At 53.6% G+C, this 15,086-nt stretch overlaps 1 long non-coding RNA gene across 6 annotated transcripts in view; it reads left to right on the top strand.

Annotated features, from left to right (window-relative positions):
* LOC308648406 overlaps positions 1–14,814 on the top strand; it is a 32,200-nt gene extending 17,386 nt beyond the window's left edge. The window contains exons 7-10 of one of the 6 annotated variants that reach the window (XR_014021815.1): positions 762–844; positions 9,162–9,319; positions 13,689–13,767; positions 14,494–14,814. This is a non-coding gene — a long non-coding RNA (uncharacterized lncRNA). Of the gene's footprint in view, positions 1–761; positions 845–1,164; positions 1,184–9,161; positions 9,320–13,688; positions 13,768–14,493 lie in introns of those variants that run through there. The other 5 variants (XR_014021816.1, XR_014021817.1, XR_014021818.1 and 2 more) reach the window with 5 other exon arrangements.
* The last annotated feature ends 272 nt before the right edge of the window (positions 14,815–15,086 follow it).

Raw genomic sequence — 15,086 nt, forward strand, 5'->3', positions numbered from 1 at the left:
AGAGAGAGAGAGAGAGAGAGAGAGAGCGAGCGAGTGCATTTTTTAATATTTATTTTTTAGTTTTCGGTGGACACAACATCTTTATTTTATGTGGTGCTGAGGATCGAACCCAGCGCCCTGTGCATGTCAGGCGAGCGTGTTACTGTTTGAGCCACATCCCCAGCCCCCCATATGTGATTCTTGAGTGGAGGCCACAGTTGCGTGTTTGGGGTTCGCTCTGTATAGGACATTTGTGGATTCTGACAGCTTTATAATGGCACGTGACACCATTGCTGATTTCATTCTTAGAATTGAAGTTTGAGGCAGAAACTTGCAGTCAAGACTTGGTGCCCTGGTCAGGGTGTTCCTTGAGGCTTTTTAGTGTGTCCACCGTGGTTCAAGCGGGGATGTCTGCCTGGGCACCCTGGAATCACTTCATCCCTTGAAGTATGTGCCCGTTAAAAACCCTGCACCCTCAGCAGCCCTGTGGGTGTCAGATCGTCCCCAACTGCATGGTGGCCTTTGGTTTCTGCAGAGAAGCCCTGAGCCCTAGGCTGCACCCACCGAAGGGCTCTTGGGTGGGGAGCCGTGTTCCCCATCTCTGCACCTGCCTGTCCACCCTGCAGACAGCTGGGGGATGAGTGGGCTCCCAGGAGAGTGAGCTTGTTGAGGTTGTGGAGTCCCTACTTCAGGCCTGCGCTGTCCCCCTCTGACCCGCCGCTCTTCCTGCCACCTCTTGCTCCATGGGGTCTTGTCCGTGACAGGGTGCTTTCTCCTTCTAGCTGAGACCCTCACCTGAAATCCAGCGTGGGAAAGGACCCCAGCGCCCCGGACACAGCACCCCAGCACCTTCCAGCCCTGAATCGTAAGTTGCCAGAGTATAATGAACACACTTGTGGCCGTGTGGCCCTCAGGGGAGGGAGGGCTGCTGCCCAGAGCACTCTGCCAGGCGTCTGGGGTAGGGGGTGCGCCCAGTGAGTGAAGCCGGGTGCCGAGCTGGGCTCGGGTTTTCAGACAAGAGCCCCCGGCCCCCTTGTGTTGTTTCTACAGCAAAAAAAAAAAAAAAAAAAAAAAAAGATTCTATAGACAGCTTCAAGTGTGGGACCCCCAAAGAATTTTTCCTTTCTCACTCCTAAATGAATGGCCCTTTCATCACCGAGTCTCCCTTTGGCTCTTACGGTGCAGGGCAGACTAGGATGGAAGTGCCCTTGTGAGCTGGGGGCCCTTCACAGGGCCAAGGAGAAAATGCAGGCTCAGGGACCAGCCTCTCAATTGGGCTTCGAGCTCCAATGACCTGCGTTCACCCCCTCGAAATGTCTGGAACACATAATGGGCAGGTTTTCTGTCTTCAAAGTTTCCGGCTAAACCTCTTCAAGTTCTTCATTGTTTGAGACTGAGACTCTCAGCGATGGTAATAGGGAGTTTCTTTTGTATTGGCCTTGAAAGGCCAAAATATTTGTACATTGCTGCAGACAAAGCCACCTATTTAAGAGTGGACTCTGTGTCCGTCGTTTCCCACCGCGAGACGATGTACCATGTGTGTGTCTATGTATTCTGGGGTCTTGAAACAGGTTTCTCATGGGGATGGCCATTCATGGGGTCCAGAGGGGCAGAGCGGGAAGCGCCTGCCCTCCCGAGGGGGTCTGGGGAATGGGGGTTGTGACCTTGGCTCGGCCCCCAGTAGGTCTAGGATGTGAGCCCTGGGAGAATCTTAACAGTAAACTAGCATCTGTCTGTCTCTGCTGTGCATCTGCCATTCATGTGTGTCTCTGAACTGTGGGTTTGTGACGGGTGGCTAAGTTGTGGAGGAAGCAGGGAAGTCCTAAGAGGAGTGAGTGTTTTCGACTTCTTGTTGGGATGTTGTCACACTGTGTAACAAGTGATCAGATGGATGAGTGAATGGAAGGGGCAAGGAGTGAGGGGACCAACAATACGTGTGGAGTGACAGGGCAGCCAGGAAGTGTGCGTGGACCATGCAACCTGCTGCCCCAAGGTCAACACATAGATCCATACAACATTGGATCTGTAAGTAGGGAGGGCCAAACACGAGCTAGTATTTGTGCAAATACACAAATGCCAAAACAAAGGAAGGAAAGAAAAAAGTGATGGATTTGTGGACAGGTGAACAGGAACAGTAGAAATGGGTGTCCCCAGGTGACAGGTGAGACGGGTCTGAGGGGGTTTGAGTCACCAAGTGCTGGGAAATGAGCTCTGCTAGATGGAAGGAGAAAAATGAAAATATAGATAAGCTACAACCCTAAGAAGAAAAATGTCACAAATGTTAAGTATAGAAACATGGATGGCCAAATCAACAAAGATATAAAAGGAGGTGATGTTGGAGTCATGGAGATTCAATACAATAAGTGTCAGGGCCGCAGTGAAACACTAAGTAAATGAACCAGTCAGTGAGTGTTGAAAGAAAGGGCCACGTGCAGTGGCACACACCTGTAATCCCCGCAGCTCAGAAGGCCGAGGCAGGAGAATCACAAGTTCAAAGCCAGCCTTGGTAACTTAGTGAGACCGTGTCTCAAATTAAAAATAAAAAGGTCTGGGGATGTGGCTCAGTGGTTAGGTACCCCTGGGTTCAGTTCCCAGTGCCAAATTAAAAAATAAACAGGATGGGGGCCTGGAGAGGGTGTTCTTGTATTTGGTTCCCGCACCCCACCCAGCACCCAGCTCCATAGGAGTGAGAGAAGGTCCAGAGTGAAGGGCCAAAAGGTCATAGCTATGAAATGGAGAAACGGGTGGCTCCATGAGAGGGGCTTGGGCTAGGAGTCCGACTCTGAGCACCTAATTCCACTAGTAGAAGATTAAATGCAGCCTAAAGAGAAGGAAGGAAAGGAGAGAGGAGACGGCGCTGCGTGGGCCGCGGAGGGTGTGAGCAGCATCCTCCCGACCCTGCGGTCCACGCGGCGCTCTGCCCTGCGTCTTCCTCGCCTACTCTGATTCCTGTCAAAGAATGAGAGCATGCAAGAAAGAGGGGGGAGAGGCACAAAGAAAAATGGAAGGACATGTACAAATTACGTACAAATTGGCTGCCAAAGAAGAAAGAGAACGTATTCACAAGTAAATAGACGCACAGAGGCAGGAGAGAAAGCCAGGCCAGGATGAAAGGCTGCGGGGACCGAGCACACTGGTTAATTGACATCAGTGCTTCTGAGATGGACAAGGACCCACCGACCAAGAGACAGTTCAAAGCGAAAATATGTCGGGGAGGACTTCAGTGGGCCCGGGAGGTGGGCCCATTAACTGCAGATATTATGTATCCAATTACGTGCACCTGTCATCAAGAGGTGTAGAATAAGTATTTAAACAGAGAGAGACTGAGTAGATGCACGAATGAATGAAGGAGGAAAAAAGATCTGCGTTCACCAATGGGCTGCTCTTGTAGAGCTGCTTAGGGTCATCCAATCCTGGGTGCTGGTGTTCCAAAGAGTCAAAGGGGAAAGAATGATAGAAACAATCAGATGAGGGGAAATGGGGGGGGGGGGAAAGCAGTAGAAAAGATAATAAGTGGAACAATTAAGTCTCTGAGAGGAGGGTCTGTTTAGTGCGAGTCATCAGCATTAATCACAAATTGTGGCCCTGGGCTGGTGGGTAGCTCAGTGGTAGGATAGCTGGTCTGCTGGGTCCCCTCCCCAGCATCGCAAAACAGACGCACACACATACAAATTGTGGTCCAAATGGTCCAAGCCAGAGGCTGCGAGAAGGAATCGATGCAGTTGTTAGCACCAGATCACAAGAAAAAGAGCTGGAAAAAGGGGGAAGATGTAGGAAAAAAATTAAAATAGACACACAGAAGAGAAGGCCCTGGCTGGATAAGTACTTAAATATTATGAGTAAATGTTATTAAACGTAGAGAAGAGTAACAGCGGAGGTTCCTCAGTAAAAGAGCAAATATCAGAAAGAACGTAGTGAGGAGTGGCTGGGGTAAACACACGAGGGGCCATGCTCGTGATTAATCCCCTCTGCACACGAGCCTCTCACGGATACAAGAATGCAAAAGGGAGAAAGAAGAGGGATGTGGAAAATTGTGACAAGATGGATGCAGGCAATGAATCCACCGATCGCATAAACAAATGCACATAAATACATGAGAGGGAGCCTCACCAGCACAAGAAATGAGAAGGCAGCAAGAATTATGACACATATCCCCACTGGGCCCCTGAGATAGGTAAATAAATCCTAGGCCAAATCACCAGTACAAGGAATTTACGAACAAAAGAAAGCCCCACGTGGCCCCGTGTTGAGAAGGCCCTGGGAACCTCGGAGGTGGCTAATCCAATTCTGTGCACCTGAGGTCCATAAATAAAAGAATAAATATTGAAATAAAAGAGTGACAGAAAGAATGAATGGACACATGAATGACGGAATTAGAAATGGAAATGTTGGGAATAGCCCGGAAGGAGCGACCCAGGGGAGTTGGCTCATCTCCTTTGCGCACCTGAGGTCCCTAGGCATGACAGAGGCAAGAGAGGAGGAAGGGCGAGGTGGAGCCAGATAAAGGAAAAGGGAGGTAAAGGGACCAATAAAATCGGCCACCAGTACGTGGGTGTGTCTGGAAGAGGGAGATCTGTTAGGGTTAGTAATGAGGTTGTCGCTAATCCTTAAAATGGATGAGATAATTCAGACCCAGACCCTGGTTCCCAGGGGGAGGGAAAAAGAGAGAAGAGAAAAAAAAAAAAGAAACCAAAAAAAAAAAAAAAAGGTAATAAACAAGCAACCAAAGTGATAAATGGGTAATTAAGAGAGAGTGCGTGAAAGGGGATTATGAGTTCACACGCATCCTCCTTAAATAGAGAAATACATTACACCTTCACAGAACACACGAAAAATAAAGGACCAGGCTGGTCTTAAAGAGGCCTGCACCTTCCACCACGGTAATAAAATGTCTGCAGTTGAGGCCCATCAGTGAAAGGATAAATACTTAAATGGAAAAGGTGACTAAATGCGGGGGAGAAAGATCGCAAATGCAAGTTAATACCAGGGCCGGAGAGCTGCTGCTTCCGCACATCAGGTCGTGGCTGATGCAGTTAATGTTCACAGGAGACTAATAGGTAAAAGCGTTTCCCAACGAGTCAGGAAGGACAAATGGATGCATAAATAGAAAGTGAGGGAATGCACGAAAATTGAGAAATGGAGCTTCGTGGATCAAGGATGAGGGCGTCGTAGGTGGGTCTTGATTGGTCCGATTCTGTACATTGAGTTTATAAAAAACGAGAGACTCTAAGGAAGAGAGAAAGAAAGGGAGAAAGATGAATTAAAAGTGAGGAACAAAAATAACATATGAATAAACAAATGGGGCTTGTGAAGAGAGGCCTCCATGACTCGGGGGTTCTGCTGAGTTTAAAGCTGCCCTGTGGACGCCATAAACAAAGAATTCGGCTCCGAGCAAAGGCAGAGTGAGTGATGGGGGAAGAGTGGTAGGGATGGAGGAAGACAGGTGTGCAGAAGGAGAGAGGGCAGCGGAGATCCCCCAGTTCTTGTGCCCACTAGTCCTGTGGCCTGGCCAGGTGAATGGGTGGCTGCACGAGGGATGGCAGTTGCGGTGCCCTGGGTTGATCACCTGTGGTTTCCTGGCTGGAGGACTTGGCTCAGGAGGACCTGGCCTGGGGTGCGGTGCCATGTGTCGGTTGTGTGGGCCATTTCGCTTCTTCATCTTGTCCTCGGTTTCCTTGAGTGGTCTTGCAATGGCCTCAGCTCCCCCACATGGGCTGAAGATGGGGGTACATGCTTGTCTCTGCCCACTGTTCCATTTGCCACCCTGGGTAGGCAGGAAGGGCTCAGGCCCTGGGCCCTGCAGAAAGTTGCAAGAACAAGGGGTGTTAAGCCCAGGGGGCGTCTTGGCTCCTCCCTGGGCAGGGGTCACCTGTGAGCTCCCTGTGGAGGAGGCTTTGCCCACCAGGGGGCAGCAGAGGTAGGGAGCGGGAGGCCCTGGGTGGAGCTTGGGCCCTGTCCAGTGTGGGCTGACCTGGCTGTGACTGCTGGCCACCACCAGGGGCTCACACAGGAGAAGCCCAGGGAGTGTCCAGGCACATCTGAGGAGGGTGGCCCAGTAGCCCAGGGAACCAGGAGCCCTGGGAGAAGCACCAGGACTTTGTTCTTGCGACTCTGCAGTGTGCCAGCAGGGCACCTCCCTTCTCAACCCTCAGCCCCCGTGTGCAGACGCGGTCCTGGGTCCTGGGCCCAGACGTGGCACTCCTGGAGCCTGTTTCAAGGCCTTTCTTTTTGGCGGTTTATCTTGTACTCTGTACTCTGGTGGAAAGTGTTTTTGCTGTCTGTGTTGAAACTGCCTTCTCAGGCTCTTCCCCGGGGCTGCGGGGGACACCTGGAGAATCGACTGTCCTGACGTTCCCCCCCGCCAGGGAGTCCCCTTTCTCTGTCGTGGACAAGATCTGTGCACTCATGGGAGGTGCCTGGATTTGTCTGTAGAAAGAAGGACCCAAATCCCCTGGACTTGCCAGTTCGTATTTGGGTCATCAGAAACACTCTTTTTTCCTTCTTACCAAGTGCCCAGAGCATGCAGAGGTCACCTTAGCTGGACCCCGGGAGCACGTGTACACCAGGGGAGCGGGGAGGAGCCACATGGTTGGTGGCAGGTGGGCTCCAGAGGGTTGGTAGAGCGGTGGGAAAGGGCCTGGCGTAGCCCAGTGGCGGGAGATCTGAGCGGGGGTGTGGAGTGGGGCACGGGCAAAGCTTGAGGCTGGTAGATGGGCGAAGACTTTCAGAAGAGGGGGAGGAAGATGAGGGACTTCTCAGCTCCTAGCACAGGCCCTCATGGATGCCCACGGTCTTTAGAACATGGAGGACATGGGATTCACGTGTCAGAAGCCACCTTCTGTGCCCCCAGCACCACGTGTCTGGGCCACGTGAGCAGCTCACGTGGCCCTGACGTGGGGCTAGGGCCGCAGGGGTCTGCTGGCCTCCTCTTTCAGAATCTGGGGGCTCTGGTCTCTACCTCGACTGGCCGGAACCTGGAGGTGCACCTATCCTTCCAGGACACCTGCTGAATGGGTTTCTGAAGATCTCCAGACGAGCCCAGGGGTCACTGTGGGATGGGGAACAGGTGGGAGGGGCTCAGGACCGGAAGAAACCAGGGGGTCTTTGGGGTGAACCCATGTTCACGTATTTAGAAGCCGGCGGAGGCTCAGAAGACTGCAAGTTTGGGGTGCAGAAGAGAAGCAGGAGGGGGGCCACAGCTGTGCACCAGGAGAAGATGGGAAGGACAGGGGCTAGAGCAGGGGCAGGTCTCTAGGAGAGCTGGCTGTTCACATTGTTAAAAACGGGACTCTTTTTTTTTTTTTTTTGTGGTACCAGGGATTGAGCCATACCCCCTGCCCTGTTTTATATTTTAAGTTGCTTAGGGCCTCACAAAAATGCTAAGGCTGGCTTTGAACTTGTGATCCTTCTACCTCAGCCCCTGGAGTCACTGGGATTACAAGTGTGGCCACTGTATCTGGGCTGTCCAAGGGGCCCTGAGGGGCCATTCTGAGTGGCCACCATGGACATACTTAACCCCTGGGGTGGGTGGGAGCCCATAGGACCTTTGACTCCCTAGTTTTAAATCCTGAGTTTCAAAGTTGGTAGGGCTCAGAAACCAGGTGGAGTGATGTGCACGTGCTCTCTGGGCCAGGATCCGGGGCCTCCTCCCTGATCAGGGCTGGTTTCAACTTTATAAAGCAGGGAAAATTTTGTCCTGATTAACATTTGCGTGTACCCCACCCACGACTTTCCCTGGTGACGTCAGGGGCTGCTACTCTCCTGGGTCTCCCCCTGCGACTCCCAGTCCCTCCTTGGGACAGGTGCGCTGAGTTACTGATGTTCCTAGTGTGCAGCTGTGGATGGTGCGTGACCCAGAGGAAGGGAACCCACAGCTCAACCCCTCTGTCCCCTCTCATGCCATGCTTTCTTTTTGCTCTTCAGATTCATGTCTGATGGCCACCCTTTTTTTTAAAATGAACATTTTTTTATGAGCATGCGTCCTTTAAACCCGCCTGATTGCCACTGCTCACCACACACTCTCCCCCCCCCCGCTGCGTCCTGTCTGTACCCCTCCCTGTTCTGCCATCCACACTTTTCTTTGTTCATCGGCTTCATGACCTCCCTGCATTGGACCCCTTTGAGTGGCTGTGGTATCATTTGTAAATCCACCCTGCTTTTGTCATGCATAAATCATCTTTTTTTTAATCTTGCAAATTATGTCACAACTAACAGCTGAGCACACCCACTTTTTTTGTTCATCCTTGTGAAGCACCTTCTCACCCCCAGAAATTATCATTGCTTCATTAACTGTCAGCGTCTCCTGCTAGACTGTGAGCCCCTTAAGGGCAAGGAGCTTGTTGAATTGATCTTTGTGTCTCCAGTGCCCGACAGGTAGACTCTAAATAGATGTTGGATGAGCGGGTGGAAATGTGGTGGAAATTCGGGTGAGCGAGTGGGTGATTGGCAGGTAGGAGAGGATGGAGGATGTGCGCTTGGGTGGATCAGTGAATGAACGAATGAGTTTTCTATGGTGGAGCTATTTGAATGAGAGCCTAGGGATTTTTGTGTGAATATTGATTACTTTTAGAAGGCTTCCGGCGTGTTACAATGTTTAGCAATGTATTAGCATTTTCTAAAGGTATCTGCTGGGTTTTCTCTGTTAAGAAGTGCTTTGGCATCGTTTTAACTTGCTCTGAATACTAATGTCGGTTTTCTACCTATGCTTATTAACAACCTGTATCTTCTCTTCTGTGAACTGTTTGTCCAAGTCCATTGGGTCATGGCTTTCTGAAGAGACCGGTCAAGGGTGTCCTGTGGGTGTAGGGAGCCTCTCTGTCACTGGAGGTGTCCAAGGAGTTACCAGGCAAGGCACAGGGTAATTTTAGGGAGTTCCCATCATGATGTGGGGTGGCCAAGCTGGCCTCTCAGGTCAGTTTGACTTTAGGAATTACTTACCCTTGAAAAATGGGTGGTGGGGACAGGGACACCGTTCTCTGGTGGGTGGGGACATACACAATTGCATTCCCTAAATGTGCTGTGCCCATCATGGCTTGTCAACTCTGGTCTCACCCTCTGGAGCCCTGTGGGTGGGCAGTAGTACCCTTCTGACTCCCCTGAGGTCTAGGTGACATGCCCAGCACCTTGTATAGTCAGGGTGGGCTTTTGTACCTGCCCAGTAACCTCCCCTGTTGTTCCTCCAGCGGGGCCTCTGTTTCCCCTTAGAGAGTTGGGTTCCCATGTCCTGTGACGTGCCAGCCAACATCCCTGAGTCCTGGCCTGCACAGTTGACCTCGCTGCTGGTGTCGGGGTTCTGAATTCTAGGTCAGAACTGATGGAGAATCTTCTTCGATTCCCCCAGGTACAGTTCCGTCCCCTAATCTGAGGACTGCCATGGACACTCTTCTGGGTGTCCCCTGGCCTCTTACCTCAAAGTTAGCCAGGGTCACGGCCACCTGGGGAGGGCACAGGACCTGGGGAGGGCTTTCCTCCACCCCCCTGTCCCCAGCAGAGAGCCACTGCCACCGGCCCCTCTACTATAGCACTCAGCGCCGTCTGCCTGCGTCTGAACCCTCACCCATGTGTACCTTGGCATCAAAGCTTGGGAGGCCAGGGCCACTCTCACCATGACCTCCACCCACTGCCCCTCCATGCCTTCGGCCTGTGTGTCTCGGCTGGTGCTTTGGCCTTCCCCTTCCTGAGAGCAAAGCCTTTCCCTGTGGGGCGGGCCGTGTCGTGCCCTGGGCTGTGGTCATGACGCCAACACCCTTCTTCGTACCTTCCCCTTGGGGTCACTGCTCTGAGCACGTCCCAGCTGGGTCTCATCCTCCACGGTCACTCCCATGGCCTCTTCCCATGGTGCTTTTCCATGCATCACACACTGCGACTGTGGTCCAGGGTCAGGGTCTAGAGGGGCGCAGGGGCTGAGCCCTCCCGACCCAAACGGAGATGGTCCCCTCCACCCGGGCCTCTCCTTGCCTGGCGCATGGTCCCTGCCATGAGCTTTGCCTCCAGCCTGTGGCTTATTACACCAGATGGCAGTGGTTGTAACTCATCCGTCATCACTTCATCCCTCCATCCAGCACTCACACTCAATGAACATCTTAAAAAACCAGCTAGTGCTATACTAGAGTCGGCTCCCAAGGTCTCGAGAGAGAAGGTGCCATATTTGTGTGTCCGAAACCAGGCAACCTCTTGATTCATCTCAAACTTCTGGATCTGAGCTCTGTCTGGAGGTCGATTGTTCTACAGCTTTGTTCCTTACAAAACTAGGCTGATTAGTAATCAGCAAACTGTTCCCTGAGTCTGTTTCCTAAGGGGCCAGAGGGAGAGCTGAGGCCCTGCTGTGGGCACTGGTGCAGGCGTTTAAGGCACTAAGAAGCTCTGATCTTTGGCATCGGCCTCTGAGAGCTATTCCTGCCCGTTCTGAGATTAGCTGATGCTCACCTCCATTAGGAGGTGATGCTCCTGTAGGAGGCTGGCATCATGCTCCAGGCAGGGGTCCACGCAGAGCAGTCCGTTGGCAGCCCTGGGCACACAAGGCACAGGCCCTTATCACATCCTGAACTTAGCCCTCAGTGTTGTGCACTTCTCAGCCAGTGAGCCCTCTGCTTCCACCAGCTGGGGGAAGCGCCAGGTTTGGGGCCACACCTAAGACTGAGCATGACTCCTTGCATTGGGGATGAGCGGTAGCATGGGAAGCCAGGACCCCGGAGCTGGACAAATTGTGTGGTTTAACCTTTCTGTGAGAGTCTGAGTCTTGTGGAGCACCATGGTACCCACCTCGCAGGGCTGTTGTGAGGACCTGTGTAACTGCAGTTGTGATTGTGATTCTGGAAGGGTGGTTTGTGTGCCCCCGGGGATATGCCAGAGGAGGGGGGAGGGGGCTGCCTCATTCTGGCAGCTTCGTAGGAAATTATTATTTTAACCACGCAGGGCATATTGGGGGTACAGTGCTACATTTGTATGACATTTTAAGATGAAATAGGAGTGATTTTTGACGGGAACTTTCAGGCCAGGGGCTGGGGACTCTGGGTGGTACCTCTGGCTCCCCGGGGGTGTGCATTCATGCCCACCTCTGTGGGAAGGGTCTGGCTGTGCTTTCTGGTTGCTTGAGCTGTGCCTCTGCGTCTGGCCTGTGGTCAGCACCTCCTTATGTCCTTCTCCAAAGGCCCCTCCCGGGGTACCTTAGGCACTGGGCAGCCTCTTGCCCGTCACTCTGTGCCTTTCCCCTCTGGCAACATTTGGGCTCAAAGGCCAGCAGTCTGGGTGCCTGACGCAGAGCCTGGCCAGTGGCAGGGCTCCCCTTCCCTGGTTGAGTGGATGGACAGCTAACTAAGTTGTAAACAATTCCAGGTGGCGGATGTTTATAACCTCTACTGTATTTTGCTCTTAATTAACCTGTTTACAATTGTTACATTGTATCTTGCCGACTTTTGTACACCACGTGTTGTTTGAAAACCAGGATTCTTGTTTCAGCTATCATGTAATGAAACTTGAGCTGTTAGCTGTCTGAAAGGAGTCTGTGTTTTATGTTAGAAAGAGCCCAGATGTTGGAATCTGGCAGGTCTCAGGGCCACTTAAGTCCCTGTGTAGTATCGATTCTGTCAGCTTTGACCCTCTGACCCTGGGTCTCCTTTTCTCCAAGGTGTGTGTCAGGAGAAAGCCTACCTCACAGGGTTGTTGTGAGGGCCACGGGCCTGGTGCTCTGAGACCGTGCTGTGCGCAGGCTGGCTTTCATCAGGAAGGGTCACATGCTGAGGGTGGCCTTGAGAGGCCCCGAGATGCCTTTGTGAGTTGTAGGTGAATAAAAAGGCAGCATCGGCCTCGGGCCTTAGGCTGCATTTCCAACAGTTGACGGCCATGCGGGCGACCAGCGTTTCAGCCACATGGGCCGGAATAAATGTTCGATTGAGTGCTGGCTCTTCCCTCTCCTGCTCTCTCTCCTGGGCTGCCGCTGTAGGTGCAGGCTGGCTGGCCACTCTGCTTCGGCTGCCGTGAGAGGACTGTCTGCTGGGTGCCCCCTCTGCCAACAACTGTGTGTGCCCCCTGGCTTGGCTGGTTAGAGAGCGATAGTGGGGGCACTTTAGAGAGGACGAGGAGCTTTTGGTGGCATCTCTGGGGGGCCAAAGATCTTGTCCTTTAGTGGAAAGGCCTGTGTTTCTAACCTTCTACAGTCCTTTCCTGTAAAGGATTCAGTCTCTAGCACCCTACCTAGCCTGCCACCAAGCTCAGGACTTCCACACACTTCTCCCTCCTGCCCCTGGGGTGTGGGCCCATTTTACTGGTGAGCCAACCGAGAGCCAGGGACAGCTGGGTGTCTGAGCTAGGACCCAACAGCCTTGTGTGAAGAGCTCTTTTGATGTCTCTGAACGTGGCCTCCCGGTTTCTCTGTCTCACTCTGCCCACCCCCAGCAAGTGTGCCCGCATCCCTGTCCCCGTGGTGTGCCTGTCTCTGGCACAGTGACGTGGGAGGGGTACGGAGGCCGTGGCCCTCCAGGAAGCCTGGTTAGACATGGAGAGTGGGCCACTGTCCCCAGGGGCCTCTCGGCCTCCCTGTTGAATTCCCGCCCCGGCCCCCTTCACAGGACCCTCCCTCTCCCTCCTTTCGCCTCTGGCTTTCTTGGCCTTGGTGGTCAGCCTGGCCTCCTTCGTGGCCCTTGGTCTTGTCAGCCTGGCCTCCTCTGGCAGAAGCCTCGGCTCCTGTGGTTACGTCTGTCTTCCGTGCTGTTGCCCCTCTGTGCCCGCTGTGCCCCCACCGGGAGGCTGAGTGTGCCCTTGTGGTGCAGCCTTCGGAGTCTGCACCCGGTCCTCCCCTGTCCTCCCCTCTGACGGAGGCCTTGCCTCTGTGTTCCCAAGAGTCCCCCAGTAGGAACAGGTAGTCAGGTCCCTCTTCCCAGGAGCTTTGTCTGTGTATAGGTGTCTGTTCCAACAGGCTTGGGCTCCCTGCAGGCCAGGCTTGTGTGTGACCCAGAGTGGGACACTGTCAGGTACCTCCTGTCCCCTTGAGATGAGCAGGTGGGAGTTCAGGGGCTCAGAGAGGTCATAGGTAAGTGTGTGACCCCACCCCACCCCGCCGAGGCCGCATCTCCAACCCTACAGCCCTGCTTTCTGCGCTGAGAGGTGCTTAATGGTTGCTCACTGACAGGAGGGCAGGTCTGAATGTGTGTGAAGAGTGGCGCGGACCGAATGGCCGAGGCACATGACTTGGTTTAAGAGGAAGAGGCCTGTTTTCTCGGCAGAAGCCCTCAGGGTCTCTGCTTGAGGCCTCAGCCTGGGGAGCTGGTAGCACCTTGAGGTCTCTCCTGTTGGAAATATGATTTTGGAAATATTCGTATTTAGAATGAAATCTCATCTGAGCTGAAATGTCCTGGTTGGTGTCATGGCCTGAGTGATTCTGACGTGACACTTGCCGAGTGCCAGGTTGTAGGGCCCACTTGGCCACGCCTGTATCCTCTCTGACCCATCGGAAACCTTTGCCCTGGTGAAGGGAAGCTGTTCCACCTGAAAAGTCTTTGTCCCCACCACTGGTGACAATCAGCTTTGTCTTGTGAGACCTATGCCAAGTTTGGGCAGTCAGCAATCCCAGGTGGGGAGGGTAGAAGTGATTGGACCCCAGACCTTGATTTCTTTTCTCTGTGCAGGGCACGTGCCTGGGTGGGGCTCCTGGGGTCTTGTCCATTGGGCTCTGGTCCTTGGGTTTCATTTGCCAGCTGAGTGCTCTTGGGCAGGTTCCTTGGACTGTCCTGAGCCTTATTTGCCCACCTGTGGAAGTGGCACTGGAGGGCTGTTCCTGCTCAGGGGAAGGCGGTCAGCTCCAAGAGCACCAGGTCTGCGCCATGTTGTACACCACCCTTTGGCTTGGGAGAACCAGGGTCTAGGTTTGAGGCCACCCTAGCCATGTGGTTTTGAGTGTGTTTGCTCATCTGTAACATGGAAATTGTCACACCTATGTGGCACTGTTATTGTAGGCTTCAATGAAATTGTATAATAATGCTGTGCTACCTGGCACATAGGTGCCTTCAGCCTTGTCGTCCTGGGGCGCCTGGCCACAGCACCCTGCCATCTGTGGGTGTGGGGAAACTCTGCTGGTCCACATGGTGCCATAACGGGGGGGTGGGGAGCAGCACCTGGCCAGCTCTGGGGAGACAGAGATGGAGGAAAGAGTTTTTCTTTAAACACTGAGATGCAACAGGTTAGGAGGGGGAGGTGGAGGCAGAAGTGGGAGGATCAGGGAGAAGTCTTAGAAGGCCCCACAGGAGGGCTGAGGACTGTGGGAGGCTGAGCAGGTAACGTGTTGGGTAGCAGAACCGGGCACAGCTTTGAGGAAAGCTGAGAGCTCCCGATTCTGGGTTAGAGCACAGGAGCTGGTGGCTGGGTGCTGCCCCTACCCCCATGGCTGCCCAGAGGCGGGGCCTTCTCCCCATGTGGCCAGGCATCCTCTCCTGCCTCCCCGAGCCTGCCTGTCTGCATGAGAACTCTGTCAGCCGGTGGGACCGGGAGCAGGTACACTTCATCTCCACCTGTCTCTCTCAGCCTCCACAGCCGCGGGGACGCCCTGCACACCTTCCCACGGGACAGGCCGGACCACGACTCTGGACCTGGGGCCTCCCCTTGAGTAGAGACCCATTCTGTGACTGATGGACTGCACTGACCTGGGGGTCACACACGTGGGCTTGACCCCCACTCACTCCCCACGAACCCTGAGACTTGGGGGAACTGCTGAGCTTCCAGTGTCCACGTGTGAAGTGGGCTGGGACCTACCTCACAGGGCTGTTGTGAGGCGCTGCATGATGTGGTTTCGGGAGCACAGGGCTGGCCATGCCCCCGTGCGCTCAATAAATGTTTCTTGTCTTCACAAAAGCGGTGGTGGATGTTCTGCTGATATGAGCAGGGGTGACTGTCAGGCAGTCCGTCTGTGGGCTTCCTTTGCAGCCTGGTGGGGGAGGGCAGGGAGCCAGCCCCGATCCCAGAACATGCTGGTGTCCTCCCAAGGGCGACAGGAGGCCCTGAAGCGAAGTTGGCCTCACGGAGGTCCCGAGCTTGGTGCTTTCAGAGGATTCACCCTTGTCAGGATCCCCTTCTTCTCACGCTCTTTGCAAGCCAGGTTTCTAGAATGGACTGCATAG

This window comes from Spermophilus citellus (genome assembly GCF_964194105.1).
Source record: "Spermophilus citellus genome assembly, chromosome: 4".
In the NCBI taxonomy this organism is placed as follows: domain Eukaryota; kingdom Metazoa; phylum Chordata; class Mammalia; order Rodentia; family Sciuridae; genus Spermophilus; species Spermophilus citellus.